This window comes from Thermobia domestica, chromosome 15 (genome assembly GCF_964235325.1).
Source record: "Thermobia domestica chromosome 15, izTheDome1.hap1.1, whole genome shotgun sequence".
In the NCBI taxonomy this organism is placed as follows: domain Eukaryota; kingdom Metazoa; phylum Arthropoda; class Insecta; order Zygentoma; family Lepismatidae; genus Thermobia; species Thermobia domestica.
Window position 1 is genome coordinate 179,603,035 of NC_137468.1, and position 19,966 is coordinate 179,623,000.

The window sequence follows — 19,966 nt, forward strand, 5'->3', positions numbered from 1 at the left end:
TCTCTATTTATATATTCCTGTCTCTTCAAGTCTTTGCAATTTTGAGATTTGCAGCTGTAAACTGTACATTGCTAATTGCTTTGTTCAGCCTGTTCGAAACTTTTTAGTTTTCAACAATGTTTTCTCTTTTTGACATAATGGGAGAGGGGCGCGGTGTGTCAGTGATAGAACGCTAACCTCTGATGCGTAGGGTTTGGGGTTCAATCCTCAGCTAAGTAAGTTTGTGGTGCACAATATCGTGTCCTTTGGTTTTTCTCGGGGTACTCCCGTTTCCTCCCACATTTCATTCCACCAATTTTTCCTTCATCATTCACTTGTCTTAATCATCGTCTTCCTTACCTTAAAGTACATCATCGTGGAGATTTAAGCTAAGATATTTTAACAAACTTATTGGTTCGTTAGATAATAAAATTTACCGATTTTAAATTACCTTATTAAATCTTTCATTATCTTTAGATGCTTCGTAAAACATTAACTCACATACAACACAACAGCGTGTCCATGACATTCCATTTACATAACATTATTTCTTGTTTGCTTGTTACTATGACAACCTTCAGTTCCTCGTTCTTGTTACATATCAACATTCCAATTATGTCTCTTAAAAACATATATTAATCTTATATTATTTTTTTTCTTTTTCTTCCTCTATAAAATGAACTGGCTTGTAGCTATTTATAAACCAACTATTGCTCGAATACAAGTGTACAATACAAGTATACAACATACCGTTGTAATATTTCATGTTTTGTACATAAATAGTCTACTTTGCTGTTCGTTCACTTGGATATTACCGTGTAAAGTTTTCTCCATGAAATTCACAACATAACTCTTCCTTGTGTAGTCAAAATCTTGTAAAAGATCTTATGTTGGTCTTTCTTGTCATTTTCGAAATTTCTGTTTGATTTTCTGTCTCTTCTTTTCCTATTCTGGTGTTAAAGTCTTCCATGATAATCTTCAAGTAATTATTTTTTTCTGATATTAAACCTTTCAAAAGGAAGTGTTGTGGGATCCTGCAAAGGCCGCCAGATATCAGACAGGAAGGAGAACCTAAGGTAGCCTGCGTATGACAGGAAATAGACCCTAAAAGTCTGTGGAAGATGTATGGAACCGGAAGAATCAACCACAAAATATCCTATCCCTACCTCGCAGTTGTACTGACTGGGAAGTTTTATTAAGTGGTGAAACATACAGATTTAACTAATGATAAGAAGACAGACAAGAAGTAACAAGTTAGGCCACCATGATAATTTATCTTAAATAGCTAGAAATTTATTTCACCAATCGTGTCAAAATAAGCCAAGGTCCTTATTTTCCGGAAGTTGAATTATAAATAAGGACGGGAATATTCAGGATCATGTCTTAGCAGACGGTTCTAAGAACACTTAAAATCATTGACTACGTTGCTACTTCAACCTGGCAATTTCTAAGTATAATGACAAACTTTTAATATCTGAAGCAAGAGGAATCGGAATATCAAGTTAGGCATCATTAGATTAAGAGAAAAAACGAGATAATGAAACGAAAACAAGATAAACTAATGGAAGTGAAATATGTTCACTTTTCCTATTACAGACAATCAGAATGTGACAAGACTGGCGGTGAAGAGTTGTTTATCAACGAAAAACTGAAAAACAATATCTTAGTTAAGTACTAAAAGTCAAGTCGAGCGCCAAATCTTGAAATCAAACTCTTCCATACATATCCAAGGGGCTCGAAAACTTTCTGAATATAAAAAATTCAATTTGATACATAATCATATATGTGCCAGATTAAATTGTCTTGGCCCGAGACTCGTGTTTTCAGTAACCACAATGATCTGTAATCTTCAAGCAATGCGTATGACAAAATTGGGTCTAGAAAGGAAGGTTACGATGCAGACAGAGATTCCTCATGAATTTAAATCCATATAGTCTATATAATGAAAGTTCATTTTCTGGTCAACATAACTCTGATTCTGTTTCTTGACAAACATATAATATATATATATAGGCCAACTCCATTATGAATATCAATTTTTAGAAAAAGAAAGTGAGGAAATTTGTTGGAGATAGATGGTTTTAAATCTAAACTGGTGAATATTCTTTTTAATAGGACCAGCCGTCAGGATTATATAGTGGAAGGGCGCTATATGTTACATGAAAGGAATGTATTTCCAGTTTAGCAGAAACTAAACTCATTCCGAAAATTGAAAGTTTGCAGCACTTGTTAAATTTATGAAATTTCGAACACACTAACCATAACTACCAATGTTGCAAAGCAATGTTCCTTTTAAAAAATAAGCCCTACCACTGTCTACCTGTATGTTTCATATCTCAGAACAGGCTGACATGTTAAATTTCCATAAATGGCATTTTAATTGTTACGATCTTTGAAAACTTTATATGTGGTTCGATATGGTGATCCTTTAAACAGTTTTTTCTGGATAAAATCTTTTAAAGAAAGTAAACTCTTCAAACCCTTGTATCTTTGTGCATAGTACTAAAGTTTAGGCGTTCATAGTATTCAAAACTAAGATACCTTCGATGTGTCATGAAGCGCTCATGTCACTTGCACTATTGTACAATAAACACCTCAAAAATGTTTGTTTCGATAGTCTATCTATAGTTCATAACACTAGTTAACAAAGTTTTTGTAACATAAGAGGAAACATCTGATCTTAAAGGAAAAATGTCATGGAAACGCCATTAAAACTATCAGAATGTATGTATTACATAAATCTACACTACCCCTTCTTTTGTAAGAAGTATTGCATTCTCTAACAAGTATTCCTTTTCTCCATTGTCATTATATCTTCCCGGAATCCTTCGAATGTTGATCGCTGACAGCACCTACATTAGCAGGAAAGAACCTAATGTGAAAGTGTAAAAAATGGATTTTTAAGACATCCTACAACCTAATTCTTTGTATTTATGTAACATGTGATGTCTGATTTCACTGTACGTCTTCGCTTTATTATTGCCGAGAAAGTTGCGCACAGCGCACTTAAGTGCTGTTCAAGCCGCTAGCTCAGCATTGTTTAACTTGCTGTCAAAGCTATCATCTCAAACTTTGATGGTTGAGTATGAATCAAGGTTTTCTTTGGTTTAATTCTTGTGTTATTATTTGATTAGGAATAAGACGTATTGTTATGAAATACGTGAAAAGAGAAATGCTTAAGGGAATTTCCTAAAAATCCCTCTGTAGCTGTACGTGATGGAGGGAAAACTGTACGTGATGGAGAAAAAACAGAATGCATATTCGAATTTAGCACAAATAGTTCCTTTAAATGACGTTTTCTCTCATGCTACACCAAAAAAAAAGTTAAAATTTGTTGAGTAGAGTAATTTGTAACAGTGCACAACTAGAGAAAGGACGACACCTGCCAGTGTATTGACGAACATCACCAGATGAACAGTGTTGCCATCCCAAGACAAAGTTTTGTTTTTATAAATCGATATCATCGGATATTCGGATCATCGGACCTAAATTGGATATCATCGTTGGAAGCAACAATGACATTAACAACAAAAGAAATGGTAAAGCAAATCAGTGTTTCAAACTTTTCGATGAATAAGGTGAAACATGTGTTAAATGCAAACGCCATTGGTGCACGCAAGAAGTGACATACTGGCATCTTGTACACCTTAAATTAAATATTGACAGGAACTGCTTAAGCTAACTCTAAGTCTAGAAGGGTTCGTTGTCATTAGCACAAGAGAAACTTTGAGGTTGGAAAAGATACAATAACTCGCAAGAAATCACTAGTGCAGTATGGTTTAAAAGCTATAATGTAAGACGGTAGATCATGAGGAGCAGTACTGTGGTATTTGAGAGCAATACGTCATGTAATGACTGAGATATTCGGTATCTTGTAAAAGCAGAGATGTGTAGTTTGTAAAAGGTGACAACGCTCGGTGCACCAACTGCGTTTGAATTTAACACATGTTTCAAGTTATTTCTCGAGAAGCTTGCAACACTGATCTTACCATCTCCTTTGCGTTTATTTTCATTGTTGCTTCCAATGATGATATCCATTTTTAGTCATTTGACTTAACAAAAACATAACTTTCTCTTGAGTTGGTAACACTGTTCATTCGGTGGTGTTCCTTAATACAAGGAAACGTGTACTCCATCCTCCACTTGCTTCCTGCTAAGTTTCGTCTCTCTGTCTCTTTTGGTTTCCCCGTTATAACGGTTGAACATTCTAAATTCTAATGTGGAAACGTCATTTCATGACTTTCTCGTCATGTCAGCACGGGTTAACGTTCTCGTAGGGAGCTGCTATTTCACTAATGCATATTAACGGTCACGTAGAATACATTTCTCGGTTGTGCGTATCGTAACACGAAATTACATTATATAAGGAACCAGGTTGGGACTGGGCTGCCTGGATACAGGGAAATTTCCGGGTGGGCCCTGCCCTCTGTAAAATCACTAAGATATTGCTCGATTACTTATAACTATTTCAAAACTCCGTTCTCGTTCATAGCAATTAGTGGCGTAACTAACGGGCCCGCAGTGCTAGCGAAGGAAGGGGTTCACTAGGGAAAGGGGATTCTTGCCCAACCCGTAGTCTTCTTTGTTGAGAAATCAATAAGACAATAACAACGTCTCAAAAATATATATAAACTATTAACTCGAAAATGTAATCTCGTCCATAACTTACGTATTCAATAATGTGATATGCAATCAATAACATATAAAGAGCATGAAACTGATTCTCCTGCGGTAAGAAAACCGTGTGATACATGGAGTTTTGGGACGCAAATGGTGTTGATAAATAATGGTCCCCTGAGTACAGTGGTGATGTCAGAAAACAGGGGTGAGGTCCCAGAAATCGGACCCCGAAGTTTCGAGTTTGGTTCCCTTCTTTCACCAATGAAATATGTAGTTCTTGGACATGGGAGGTGGAATAGAAAGGTCGTGGTCCCCGGAGGACAGTGGTAATGTCACAAATCAAACTCGGAGTCCGATATTCCCAGATATAGGGCCCCGAACGTGTAAAATCTGGTCCATTCTATTCACCAATAAGATATTGAATTTTAGGACGTGGGCGGTAACATTGAAAAGAGTCGGCTTCCCCTGAGCATATCGTTGATGTCGTAAATCAAGCCCGAGACCCCTAGCCCAAGAAATCGATTCTTTCCAACTCCACAACACGCGTTTCCAACTCCATAACACGGTTCCATTACTGTAGGAGGATTCGCATGGCTTATTTTCCATGTTTTTATCCAAGAGTAACAAAGACATTACAAAACTGTGGGGATTAACAGGACATTAGATTGGGGCAATTTCTTTTTATCGTATATATAAGGTACATGGGATATTGTGATCACCAATGGAAACACACTACTCCTTTCTTGCAAATCTTTATTTTTAAACTTACGATTTTTATTTTATATTTTTTAACTTGTTTTCGAAACTCGCATCGGGTAGAAGGTTTCCTTTGCTGGTGCAATCAGAATTTTTAAAAAATTTGAGTCGATAAAGAGGGAGGGGGATAGCAAAACGGGGTTTCTAGTTCGGTATACCTAACAATAGTGCACGAATATTGACGGAGGCCCACTTGCGAATATTGCGGGATGTTGGGGTTGGGATACAAATCCAGGGTAGATTAAATTATATAATTTATCTTTGATGCTTCTTGTTTTGATCCTCGCTGATTTCATGATTTACTAAATGAGAGTATTCCAGTAGGTGCTTTGCAGGAGATAGCTGAAAATTTGAAATCTGAATTGTTGAATTTTGCTAAAATTTTTGAAAAAATCCAGAAGTATCTGCCAGACTACAATGATAGAGCAAATAATAAAGACTGTACTGATATAACCCGAAGTAGATGTTGGAGAATGAGCCAGTTCTATTCAGTGTAGTGCCTCCGAGGGTGAAAGTGAACTTGAGGAATGCATTGCCTCTTTTTCAGAAGGCGAATCTTATAAAATGTGCAACAAAAATCATCTGTGTAAGCAGTGTTATTTATGTTGTTACAGATTGCTACAACTAAGGTATAACATGTATGTTTTCACTTTCTAAACACTGTTTACTGTACACAAATATGTGCTAACTCTTTCAGTTACTCAAGTATCGTTTGAGCGAGCATTTAGTTATCTTAAATTAATTAAAACTAGGGCGCGTTCGTCCTTGTGAAATCATATTCTGGAATCAGATTTATGCTTATGATCATTGAAAGGGATTCTCCAAAAATTTGTAATGATGAAATGATCGATGAAATTTGGAAATCGTCTTATCTTTAGAAAAAATACTACTGTAAAAATTAGTTTTGATAACTGAACTTCACAACTCACGTATTTTTATTATTGTACACCGCATCAAAGGCATGGCTTACAAATGTAATTACATCGAAAGATGTTGCCATTCATTCTGTTTCTCTTTACTAATTTTGAGAAGGTGATTCCTAACTGCTGTTTGTAGAAAAATATTTTTTGATGTAATGCTAGTATATTGTAGTAATGCTGCAATTTAATTAGTGTTTAAGAAGTCAATAAGACAGTATTTCTTAACAAACTCAGTATGCTTTATTAGAAATGTTTTAAAACCGTTTATCTAAACTTTCTGTGTTTTCAAAATGTTACTTTCTTTTTTCTTATCTACATAAATGGATGGTTACTCAATGTTCTTCCTTATATATATAATGTAAACAAATCTACAAAATAGACCATTATTTGGGGCAAAAAATTAAATTTATTACAATCTATTCACTCATTTGCATGTACCGTTCATGAAAATTAAATTTCTCATAATGTTGAAGATGGAATCGTATCATATTCAGATCTCTTTCAATACAAACAGTCGCTGCTTTGAAGGGACATGTTCGATTCATTCCAAAGATTTTCAGACTGTAGAAAATATAGAAAGCGAAATAATACTTGTCTATAGATACGCATACACAACTTTATATTTCGTAGGAGCGGGGGATTAGCCATCCAAGACACCAGCTAGGGGTTCATTCCTGACAGGGCAGTCCAGACTCCAGACCAACTCGGTATTCATCAAGGCCCTTAAGCATCATTCTACTGATGGGTCCTTATACTCCCAGTCCGCCTCTGTAAGGAACGCCCTAATATATGTAATATTTTAGTTGACAACTCAATTAATTAGGTGCTAGTGCAAAGTACGTCAAGTAAAAACAAATACTACTAAAATACTGGCAATTTTACCCACATAAAATTCTCATTCCAGCTTCTTAGCGGGTGATGCATAATATAAAGGTAACCAAGAAAGTTCTGTCGTTTTGTGTTGATCTGTGTGTTCATTTGGCCATCCCACAGTGAGTTGAGTGCGAAGTGAGATAAGGCGGAGGTCAGTTCTTGGTGTATTTATATCCAACATACTACTTGGTTGTGGCAGTTCAGTTCCACCTTGGAATTACGTAAGAACAGAGTGAACATGGGAAATCCCCAGAACGTCATAAAGATATGTATGCTGTATGAGTTCAAACAGAGGTCAAACTCCGCTGCAACGGGGCGAAAGATATGCCATACCTTTGAAGCGGGTGTCGTGTCTATGTGCACAGCGCAGCTGTGATTTAACAAGTCTAAGGATGGTGTCTAAACATTCGAAGGTGCACCACATGTCGGAAGATTAACACATATACAAAATGAACATCTTCAGGCAGCAACCAAGGCGAACAGTGGTCAGGCATGTCAGGAACTGGGACTACAATTCAGTGTGAGTGGATAAATTATTCGGCAGCACCTCCGTCAACATGGGAACCACTACAAGTACAGTCGATGGACCCTACATGGTATGACTCCGTGCCAAAAACCAACTCGAGCAGACACATGCGTTTCTTTGCTGTCTCGTCTGACGAAGGAGCCATTTCTGAACAGGATGTTGACATTTGATGAGAAGTGGGTCCTGTTCGAAGCTACACGGAGTCGTCATCATTGGTTAGCATACCATAAACCGGTTCCTAAAACAACCAAAGACAGCATAGAACTAGACGAAGGTCTTCCTCTGTGTTTGGTGGACTGCTGGCGGCATCGTGCATCGGGAACTGCTAACAGCTGTTGGGATCATTTAAAATTTGAGCTGTTTTCAAGAAAAAACTTAAAACTCTGGGGCAGCACTTCTGAATCAGAAAGATGTTTCTGTTATAGAACAATGCTAAGCCACACCTTGATAGGATGACCCGAGACACCATTCTTTGCCTTGGATGGGAAACACTATTGCATCCGCCATACTTTCTGGACATTGTACTGTCCGATTCTCATGGGGACTCGGGGTCTTCGTCGATTCTCATGGGGACTATTTTTGTTCTTTCAGTGATAGAATTGTCTTGGTTATCCTTATAGGTATTAATAATGTAGTCAGGAGATAGCGCATTAAATCACATTTATATAATATTACCTTCTGCAGTTAAGATTAACAATGCTGACTTAATTTTGTGTCTTTTATTTTCAGTCGTACATACTTATATAGCTACTGTTTTCTGAAATACAGCACATTTTAATTATTTCACCATGTATATGACATAACACTGAACCTCTCAAAAACAACAACTCGAGATTGGGTCAAGATATGATAGTTAAGGTACACATTCCTTTCCGAAATGAAACATTGAATATCAAATCTTCGAAAGGTAGAGAAAAAGTGTAGAGCAGAATTGCCAGAGCTACTGATTTTGCAGGAGATCTGCTTTCTCTACGTTCTACTGATCTTCTTCGAAAGAAAGAACAATCTCCTGCTTTTTCCCTATTTCGAGAAGTTACAGAAATATATTATTATTAATATTGAATTTTCATTTTTTCCTTGCATAAAAGAGGAAATTCCTCTGTATGCATACACAAAGCTCTGTAGAGCATATAGTGCTAGAGGTTTGCTGTATATAGTATGAATACAAGGATACAAATATATATCATGTAGTAGCCTATATGCATGATGGTTGGCGATCTTTATGACTTACTGTAAGATTTACGAGTATGTGTTGATTTAGATTTTGACTTTGGTTCGAAGAGTAGTTTTGATCACCTCTGCACGACCGTCAGCAAAAAATTGTTTTACGTCACGATCACCTGCAAGTGTATCACATAGCTATACTATCGTTAGGTGCATGATAAAACATTTTCCCACCCTTCTTTGCTCTTTCACTGCGTCTTACTTCACACACGTATGTATAAAACATTATTGATATAAAGGGGGCACGAGGATCCTACCTCTAAAAGATTACCTAATCATCGGAAAGAAATTCTTTATGAAACTTATTTTGAAGTAATTAAAATTCAAACTTATGTTTTGTATGTATTGTTTTATTTTGAAATGAAATAAATAATTAATTCTAGACTGCTTGTTTGACCAGTGTGTCCTTAAGAATGGCAAATGTTTCTTGTTCTCTTCGGATTTGCACTTAAATTCGTCACTTTATGTGTCTACTGTTTTGTCCTTTTTTTTTTATCTTCGAGTCTTCTGCTTTTCCAGCTGATCGGCCTGGCCACACTGGTGCAGAGACTGCTTGATGAATGAGTCGAAAACGCAAACGAGTACAAACTGAAATTTAATGGTATAATATAGCGAAGTTGTGTGTGTGTCGATAAATAGAAAGGTAGGAGAAAATGTTAAATAAAAGCTGTGAGATAGGTGGGAAATTCTAAATATTTAAGAAGCTTCAAAACCAATAATATCAGTATAGACGATGAAAGAACTCACAAGATGTAGGCAGGAAGTGCATTCTTAAGACACTTTTAAATATATAATATTGAAGAAGAAGAGTCCCATACAATATAGAAGGATAATATACGAAATATAATAAAAATCAATAATTTTGGCGATGAAGATTCATTGACACATTTTATGGAAAGAAAGATTATAGCAGGCTGCACGGGTTAGAGCTAAAGGGTTTGCGTTAGGGAAAAAGTTAAGAGACAAGACAAGTTAGAATAATCGGGATAGATGAAGAATAACTCCAGAAGATGATAGAAGAGAAACAGGTACAATTGTTTGATCATGTTAAAGGATGGAGGAGAAAAGACTTCCAAAGGAATGGTTAGATGAAAAGCCAGCAATAAGAAACAAGGGAAGACCAAAAGGCAAGTGAAAAGGTAAAATGGTGGAGACCGTACGAAAAAGAGGAAATAGGGAGGAGATAAAGGAAGATGAGAAATACAAGTATAGGAAATTCTGGAGACCCTTAATCAGAGACCCGTTTCAACGACAATTCAAGAAATAATGGAAAAATCTTAGGATGCTGATGGTTGTAATAACCTGGGACGTACCCCGGGAATGAGTCCTGGGTTAAGAACCCCTCCCGAAATTCTAACGTTTCTGAAAATTTAATTTTAGGAGTATTTTTTATAAATATTAGTATAGTTCATCTTCATATTGAATTATTCTCTCAAGAATACTTTGAACCTTTCCCGAAATAAATTCCTATGTAAGTGGCCGGTGTTTACCAAAAAGACGGCGACTTAATATTCCGATTCACTACAATAATTACAAAAGATTTCAGTAAGAGAAGATTCAAGTAAACAAATTACAGTAGTCCGAGCAGTGAATCAAAATATCATCGTATGTAAGCCGTCTTATGAATAATTTGAGAAAATCGAAAAGAAACTACTGTAGCCTCTGTTCACTCAGCTCATCTCTTTAGTGGTTGAGCACCAAGATGAAGTGTCTATATGCTATGTCTTTCACAATCACCCGACCCCAATATTACTAAGCACTTATTGTCAATGGTAGGGACATTTTGTGGGCGCGCTTGCTACGTTTATCACCGTTAATGGAACTTTCCAATGATTTTCAGTAAGCATTGAACAAAATTCTTTCGAAAATCATACAAGTAAAGATTAGACCATTTCGAACAGAAGGCAAACTATTTTGCAATCAAAAGTTTTTCCAAAGCATATTAGCCGAGATATATTCACATATTTTTGGTCATCCCTTATAGAAATTAACACAGTGAAACGCAGTAAAATTTCAATAATTAAGTTTATAAAATAATAATAGCGCATTCATCCAGTTTAACTAGTTTCTTTCCGTTAGTTCAATTTCACGTTCTTTTTTGCGTTTTGTGTCCTTGTGCTATTTTGGATCTCAAGAGTCTGTTGGAATGAACTTTTAATCTTACTGTGGGTTAAAAGGTGTATAACTACTAACAGCTGACGTCATTGAGGTGTGAATCCGTTCGTACTTTCAGCTTGTTTCCTTTCTTTCCGCAAAGTGACCAACTGTCTCTGGAGAATCTTCTACAAACTTTCCACTGAAGACAAACAACCTCAGCCGAAACCATTCTCAAGTTACAAAGTGTCTGCATCTGCTTTGTCCTCTCGCTTGTATCCGTAATTGATAAACTCAATAAATCCGTGCGTCGACATACATATTCAACATATGTGTTATTGGGTTCAATAATGGAACACAACGTGAGCAAAATAGATCGGGCGCTGTCGTATATTTAATAAAATTTCAATGCAAGGTCGGTCAATGCCTACATAGAAAAGGAGTTCATCTCACATATAAGAGATTTTATATCCCTGTTAAAAACATTTTGAAGAAAAGGAATTATTCTTATTTATTTACAAGCATCCATCTGTGTTAAGTGTTGAACGTACAAGATTGCAGTTAATTAATTAACATAGACAAGAACAGTAGATCATGATATAATTGGTAGAGATTTGTAATAATAATAGTGCCCAAAAGATGTTTAAAGGTGTGTCTCACCATCTTAAATGTGAACTATTTCAATACTAACGAAATTTAATCATTTTCTTTAAATCTCAAAGGGAAAGCATGCCACATAGAGAGAAAAACGCATGTGGCATATGTATAAACGTAGATTACATGTGTAAATCCTGTAGTTCTTGGACTTAAAGTACGACTATATATATAACATCCTGCATCAAACATACAATTAGAAACGTATGTTTTGTAACACTGTCCGTATAAATGTCTTATCTATACGTACTTTCCGTATGACTGTACACAGGCAGTCATGATCTCACATACAGATGGACGTACAGAACATATGTATATGTATGTGATATACAGAAGACTGTTACATGTCAGACATCCTGCAGCTCCAAGATGTAACATCTAAATGGCAGAAAGACAGTACATATATAGCATATGGATAATGTATTCTCCGTAGAGATTTTCGTAATAAATATATGGATTCCATATATTTGTACAATACTCCGCTGTCCGGATAACTGTTTTTTCTCAGTGTATGTTACTTAAAAAGTGAACTACTTACAAGTTTAATATATTTGTATCCCTATTCTCTGTGAATGTGGATGCGAATAGTATTTTTTTTTTCATTATATGCGAATAAAAATGAGGTCATTACTTTATGTAAATTGTTTGACAACATGTTTCACCTTATCATTAAAGCTAGTCTTCAGAGATTTGATTTCTTTAGTCTTCTTAATTACAGTGGAACACAACAAAGCATTTCTCGCTTTGAGGTTGTTTTATTTTAAAATTTTTGTTAGACTGCTTCGTAGTAATTAATTTTGTTTTTAGTAGTTCTATTTCAATATTAATACCTCTAAATTCTGCTTCTGTTTCTATCTCTAATTTTCTATTTTTCAGAAAATGTGTACACAAAGTTTTCAGACCCCGTTTTATGCCTTCTGACCATTCATATCTTTGCGTTCTATTATCCGGAACACTCCGAGATGAGCGATAAGCTTCAACGTAACTTGTTTCATGTTGTGCAGGAATTGGAGTTTCAGTGCCTAATTGAACTGAGGGAAGTGCAATTGGGTTTCAGAATCCTCTTTTATGGCAAGCCTAGAAACTGATATTTCTGGGATAGCAAATACTATTCTTCTATGAAATGTACAATCCAGATAGTAGCGTTATCAAAGTTTATTTAATCTTTTCTTTTACTTGCGTGGACCCACTCTTTACCACGAAGAGAGTTCTTTAGAAAATTGTGGTACAAAATACCTGTGCCCTTTGTTTTTTCCTATTATAATTGCCGCACGTAGTTACAGTACAACATAAGAAATATTTATTTAAACGGAAAAGCAAACACTATACTCAGGCGCGTATCCAGAAATTTTCAATGAGGTGGTGGTGAAAATTTTGAGGCAAAACTGAATACAACAATATCTATTTTGTGTTGATCATGAATTCAGATATGATATTCAGGTATGGCTATTACACATACAGACACATAAATATATATCTTAAGAAACGTGCGCAGGAGAAAAGTGTCAAGAACAGAAAGGGTCCAATTGGAGTGGTGCTTTAAAGCATTCCACTGTAATAACATATTAGCTTATTAAAAGTTTTTGTTGCTGTGTGTGTGGTTGGTTTGGAGGTGAAGAGGGATGGGCATTCTATTGGAGATTTGCTGCTTTTTGTTCTGCATTTCGATAAGGGACGTTACTGACAATTTCGTGAGTTTTTTTCTCTTATCGCTTCAAGTACATTAAAAAAAAGCAATACACTCAATGGGGGTCTCCAACGGGTGAACCCTCCCCTAAATACGACACTGACTATATTACGCGAAAGAAAATGCACAAATACGCGTAAAAATAAATATGTACACAAGTACTCAAGTTCACCACACCATCTTGCAATATTGTTTTCAAAATTTAAGCGTCTACGAAACCACACTTGTCTGTGCAGCCAAAACCAAGTAAAGAATATAATATCTTCCGAGATATTAACTGTTTCACTATTAAATAATATTCGTCTACGTAATCAAAAATGCAATTAATAGATATTTCCACAAAACTTTGCCATTAGAAAGGAAAGCAACATAATACGTACCTACCAAAAATTCAAACTAGATTATTAGGTATGTTTGTCTTCTTAGTCTTCTTTGCGCGGTTAATACACAAAAGTTCGTTTCTCGGTGGTGACGTCACTATGAAGAGAGAGTAAAATTAGAGCTTCTGCACATAGGATAAAGCCCACCTCTAGAAAGAATAACTGTTGTAGCTAACAGTCAATTGATGCTAGTTGGTTCGTCACTCACAAACCTTGCCGTCCACTGCAAAATATATCATTTATGGTGAAGTTATATTCTTAAATTTGTTTACTTCTTACCAATGTATTTGAGTGTTATGGGTGTGCAATAGGTGCCTACAGAAAAAACAAGTCTGAATTTCACAAGTTCTTGTAATCTGATTCTCAAAAAGTTTAAAATAGCTTTTGAATTGAATTGAGTTTCCACTAACCATGTGATAAAATGTACAACTCAGGTGATAGATAGTTATAAGAAGGCGATGCCCTCCTTCTGAGTTTGAGAAACTAATGATTTTCAATAAATTGTATACCGATATGTTAATAAAAATAACGAAATTCCTATTTCGGTGGCAAACCTGCCCCGCCGCCTTTAATGGGCAAAATCTGAAATGATACTATTGGTAAAAAGTCAAGTACAATGTTGCCGATTTGGGTATTTTCTGGTAATCGTAATTATCTCATTCGGAAATAATAGCAACAGAATTGAATTAAGCATTTTTAATATGATAAGAGATTCAAAACATATTCATTTAGTTGTCGCTTTCTTTAGTAGGATAACGTTAAATGAATGGACAGAAATATTGAAGGCAAACCAAGCTCATTTACTCGTTGCAACAAAGATTATGCATATATTCGAAAGATGTAAATACCTGAAATATGTACAGCTTCCATATAGTACACGATCCATAATTTATAATAGTAAGAAAATAATGAATAACGAACAATGTTTTAGCTAATCTTCTTACGTTGAGTCCCAGTTATTTCGTCAGAAACATAATGTATCTACTATTTTCTTTACGAAATATATGTTACAACAGGGGCGGATCCACAGGAAGCGAGAAGAGGGAACTTTCTTATTTTACATATAAATAAAACCCATCCCAGAGTTTGGTACTCTTAAAAGTAGCTCTAAGTAGCAGTATTATAACCACTCCCCCCGGCCAGAAATCCGTTATAGATCCGCCCCTGTGTTACAAAGCTGTTACAAAATTTCAGATTTCTTTTCTTTTTCCAATCTTGTAGAGAGTAAGCATAAAGACGCCAGAACTTGAAAATTTTAAACGTAAAATTAAATGCTTTGTATCTACATTAAAAACACATGTCTGATTATCATTGTCGTGTAATGCAGCTGTCGCACTTATAAGCCAGCACGACTCCTTTAGTATAGGATAGGAAACGTTTGGTGACTGATAGAATTGGATATATCACAAATCTCAGCGTAATGGCATGGCATACCATCTTAAATTCTAGCAATCTAAAAAAAATCTCTTCTACAATGCTTAAAGTGGTTTGGGAAAACAGCTGAAGTGTTTAACACACTAATTCGCTATAGCCTTAGTCCATGATAGGAGGATATAAATGTCAGAAGTTCCAGATGTGTCTGAGTGTCTCAAGTCAATCGTAATTGATACATAAACCCAAAATATACCTTAATAATAATACTAATGTCCAAATGTTACTAAGAGACAAGTATAACTAACAAGGGACTTACAGGAGTATGTCTCTGGAACCCATTAACCTGTTAATATAAAGAAAACCCCAGACTAGCAGTGAAATAGCTATTCCATCAACACACTGTTTTATAGAAAGTTATGGTTTATAGTTTATTCTTTTAGCATTCAACACGCATTCCAGCGCTATCAATCATTGGCACTCATAACGTACCTGAACAGGGAAAATTCGAATAATGTCAGGAAAATTCCCTCCAAAAATCCTTCCCATCAATTTTTGCCTCGCTCTGGACTGGCCTCGGGTAAAAGCACATAATCCAAATGTATCTCGAAAAATACAGTAGGAGTTAGGAAATAGGTACTCCAAGTTTCCTTTTTTATGGGCAGAATAGGTATGAGGGGAAATGTTGCATACCAATACGCTCTGTATATACGAAACCAAACCTATGACCTGACCTATAAAGAGAACATATATAAACGCAGTACTATTTATTTAAGATTTATATCACATTCTATGTAGAATGAAGTAAGCGTTTTAAACAATAACTGTGCTACAGTTGTTTTGGGATAAACCCACGTTATCCACCAACACCCTTATCCATGCCCTTTTGTTTTCTATTCCGTTCTTACGGTGTTATACCATATCTTCTCCCTTGTTTTAAGGATATATCTCCTATTCGAATACCTTCTAGTATTTTTCAAATACATTTTAATTGTGTACTCCTACAGTGTGCAACATACCAGGGAGGATGAGGGGAAAATCCAACTCTGAAGAATTGGATGTAATCTGTAAGTTTTGAACTTCGCCATGTTAAATTTCTCGGATGTGCACTTTATGCCTCCATGTAAAATGCCCTTTAATTCGAATGCTGACTTCTTCCGGCTCCTTTGTCGCTTTAGAGGACGCACAACTTGACAAAAAAGCTATTTTGGAAGACATTCTTTTGCTACGTATCTCCAATATCCGTCTCCACATATGACGGAACAATATGCGTGATAACTATTGAAAGGCTTGCTTCATTTTATAGAGAATGTGGTACAATCCTTGCTATCAGAATAAATAGTATTTTCTACTGCGTTTATATTTTTTTTATATTATATTCTCTTTATAGGTCTGGTCAAAGGTTAGGTTTTCTATGTACAGATCTTATTGTTATACAACCTTTCACCGCTTATCTATTCCCTTTATCAAAACAAAACTTTTTATACTCATTTTCTTATCCCCTGTAGTATTTTTTGGAATACACTTGGATTGTATGTTTTTACCCTTGGCCACTCCAGATGGGGTCAAAGTTGATGGGAGGGACTTTTAGAGGAATTTTTCCGACATTCCTGCTATTTTCACTGTTCAAGTACGTTATGGATGAAAATACATAGCATCTCAGGAAAGCTTGTTCATGCTGAAAAGAATGAACTATAAACAATGAATTTCCAATGAACAATGTTGATGCAATAGCTATTTCACTGCCAGTCTACGACTTTCTTTATACTAACAGGGTTAATGGGCAACAGGTAGTTACTTCTTGTTCATATCTTTTTGTGCATTAACATATCTTTGTTATGCTTATCGAATGGACTAGGTTTAATTTGGATGTGCAGAAGACATGTTCATGTTCGTTCCTTGTAAGTTTCGCAAGATGTTACGTGCAGTGTTGCCAGACGAGTCAGTTGGAAAAGCAGGAGATTCGAAGATAAAAAGCAGGAGAAAGCAGTAGACACATACAGTGGTGGCGTTTGAATGTGAATCCGAGGGGGGAATGAAATTTGCCAGTATTAAGGGGCCAGTAGTCTAAACAAGCAGTCCAAAATTCATTTTCGATGAACTACGTTGAGCAAATGTAATGGAAAAGTCCCGATTTATATAAATATTATTTGATACACACATGTGTGAAGTAAAACGTAGTGAAAGAGCAAAGTGGAGTGGGAAAATGTCTTTCCATGCACATAGCGATAACGTAGCTATATTGTGCAGTCAAACGTGACCGTGGCGTAAGACGATTTCTTGCTGACGATCGTGGATAAACGATCTAAGCCACTCTTCCACCCCAAGTTCCAATTTAAACAACACTCACTTGTAAATCTTACAGAAAGTCATAAAAACGCTAACCCTAATGCATATAGAGAATGACGTACAGTTGTATTCTTTGGATTCATATTATATACAGTAAAGCTCTATAACTATATGCTCTACAGAGCTTTGTGTATTATAACAGAGAAATGTCGTCTTTTATGTGAGGAAACATTGAAAATTCAATATTAATAATAATAATATTTCTACAACTTCTCGAAGTAAGGAAAAAGCAGGAGATTGTCCACTTTTCATTTTCTTCCGCAGTAGATCAGTAGAATGTACAAAAAGCAGGAGATCTCCTGTAAAATCAGTAGATCTGGCAACACTGGTTACGTGTCTTAAAGAAGTTTCTATGCGTTCCCGTTGACTTTAATTCTTGCACATGTAGTCCGAGTTTCGCACTGAACTCCCAATAATCACAAAATGATATGTTTTCGGAAAATACCCCAATTTAGCACTCTAAACCTATATTAGAAGTTAATATGACATAACTTGAACTGGCGATTCCCATGCTATCGTTTATATTCTTAAAATATGCATTTCGAAGTCTCAGACGGACTCAGGAGACAAAAATAGGCTGTGTGTGACTGGTTCGAAGTGAAAGTCACCTCTTAATATAACTATTTTGAGTGGTTAATTCCGCTTACCTAGTTTGAGTAGTTAAGGAAACTCCCATTGACTTTTTGTCAGTCAATATTAGTCCGATGTAGAAGACACCTACTGATCTTGCTTTAATTGTTTTAGCACTTTGTCCCCAAGATAACAGCATCATTAGAAACGACATTGGAAATAACTCCTGATTTTAATTTTGATATCCCGTGACCCTTTACATTCTTCATTAAGCTGACTAATTAAAATCGGAGACCTTAAGACGTTCCCCTATTTTGGAACTCCTCGTACGGAAGAAGTGAAAAAGATGTAAGTTCAAGAATAGCGCAGGCTAGACAAGCATTCAATATGAAAGGAGGACTACTAACATCAAGAAATTTGTTGTTGGACTTCGTAAATGATTTATTAAGACACTGCTACGGAGCGTGGTGCTTTACGGATCAGAGACGTGGACATTGAGAAAAGCTGAAATATCCAAACTGGAAGCAATGAAAATGTGATGTTGGCGCAGAATGATGCGCATATCATGGGCCGAAAGGAAAAGGAACGAAGACATACCAAAAAGAAATTAAGGAAGGACGAAAGATCATGAAGGTAATAGGAAAAAGGAGAAACCACATGCTTGGCCATCTTATTTGGCACTCTGATTGGATCACCGTGCTGATAGAGATAAAAACCTGGTTAGGAAGAGGAAGACCAAGGATAGAATATTAAGATGCAGTTACGAAGAAGAGACCTTATCAAATTATAAAACAGCTCTCATAGAAAAAAAGAGAGAGGTTTTAAAATTTCAATGTTGCCCACCAACCTATGACTGAGGTGAACAAGAAGAAGAAGTAAAATCTGACATCTTGTGGGTAATAACATTCACATAAACATGTTATGTGGTATGCAAAGGACCCCTTCAGGGAAATATTATTCATATAAATTTTAAGGTAACTATATATATATATACATAAACATGAATATATTCTTGTATATTCGTAATTACAGTATACAGATAATGATCAGAAAAATGGAAACACCTGTAGTTGGCAATACGTCAGATGTATGGGTTGGCAGTGGTGTAGTGGCTCCCGCAGCGCCGGACCGCTGGTGGTGGTGTGTTAGGTCGGTCTCCATACTACGCCAGGCGCGGTGGAACAGTAGTGTCCAGTTGCAGCAGCAGACGGAGGTAGTGTAAAATGGGAGACCTCTCAGATTTTCAAAGAGGGCAAATTGTTGGTGCACGGTTATGTGGAGTGAGTGTGTCGGCAGTGGCTACTGTGTTAGGTGTGTCGCGTGGGACAGTGTCGAAGGTGATGACGGCCTACACAACACACGGGAAAACCAAACCGGGGAATCGGAACAGTGGGTGGAAGAAAATCATGAGTGACAGGTCACGCCGGGTATTAAAGCGCATTGTCACGCAGAACCGTCGTGCCACTGCGGAGCAAGTGACGGAGGAACTCAATCAGCACCTCCCCTACCCTGTTTCGACAATCACAGTCCGCCGCGAACTACATGACATGAACTTACGCGGTCGTGTTGCACGGGCCAAACTGCTCATCAGGGACCATAACGCTTTCGCACGCCGCGACCATGCAACTTGGTTCGTTATGGACTGGAAACGTGTGATATGGTCGAATGAGTCATCCTTCACCCTATTCCCAACCACGGGCCGTGTTTATGTGTGGAGAACGCCCAAAGAAGCTTATGATCTGCAGTGTCTCCGCCCAACTATGAAACATGGCGGCGGCTCGGTGATGGTGTGGGCCGCAATATCATGGTTGTCATTGGGTCCTGTGGTCACACTTAGCGGACGAATCACTGTCAACGATTATGTCGCAATTTTAGGAGACCACTTGCATCCTATGGTCCGGATGTTGTTCCCGGACAATGACGCCATCTTCCAGGATGATATTGCACCTATTAAAACAGCTGG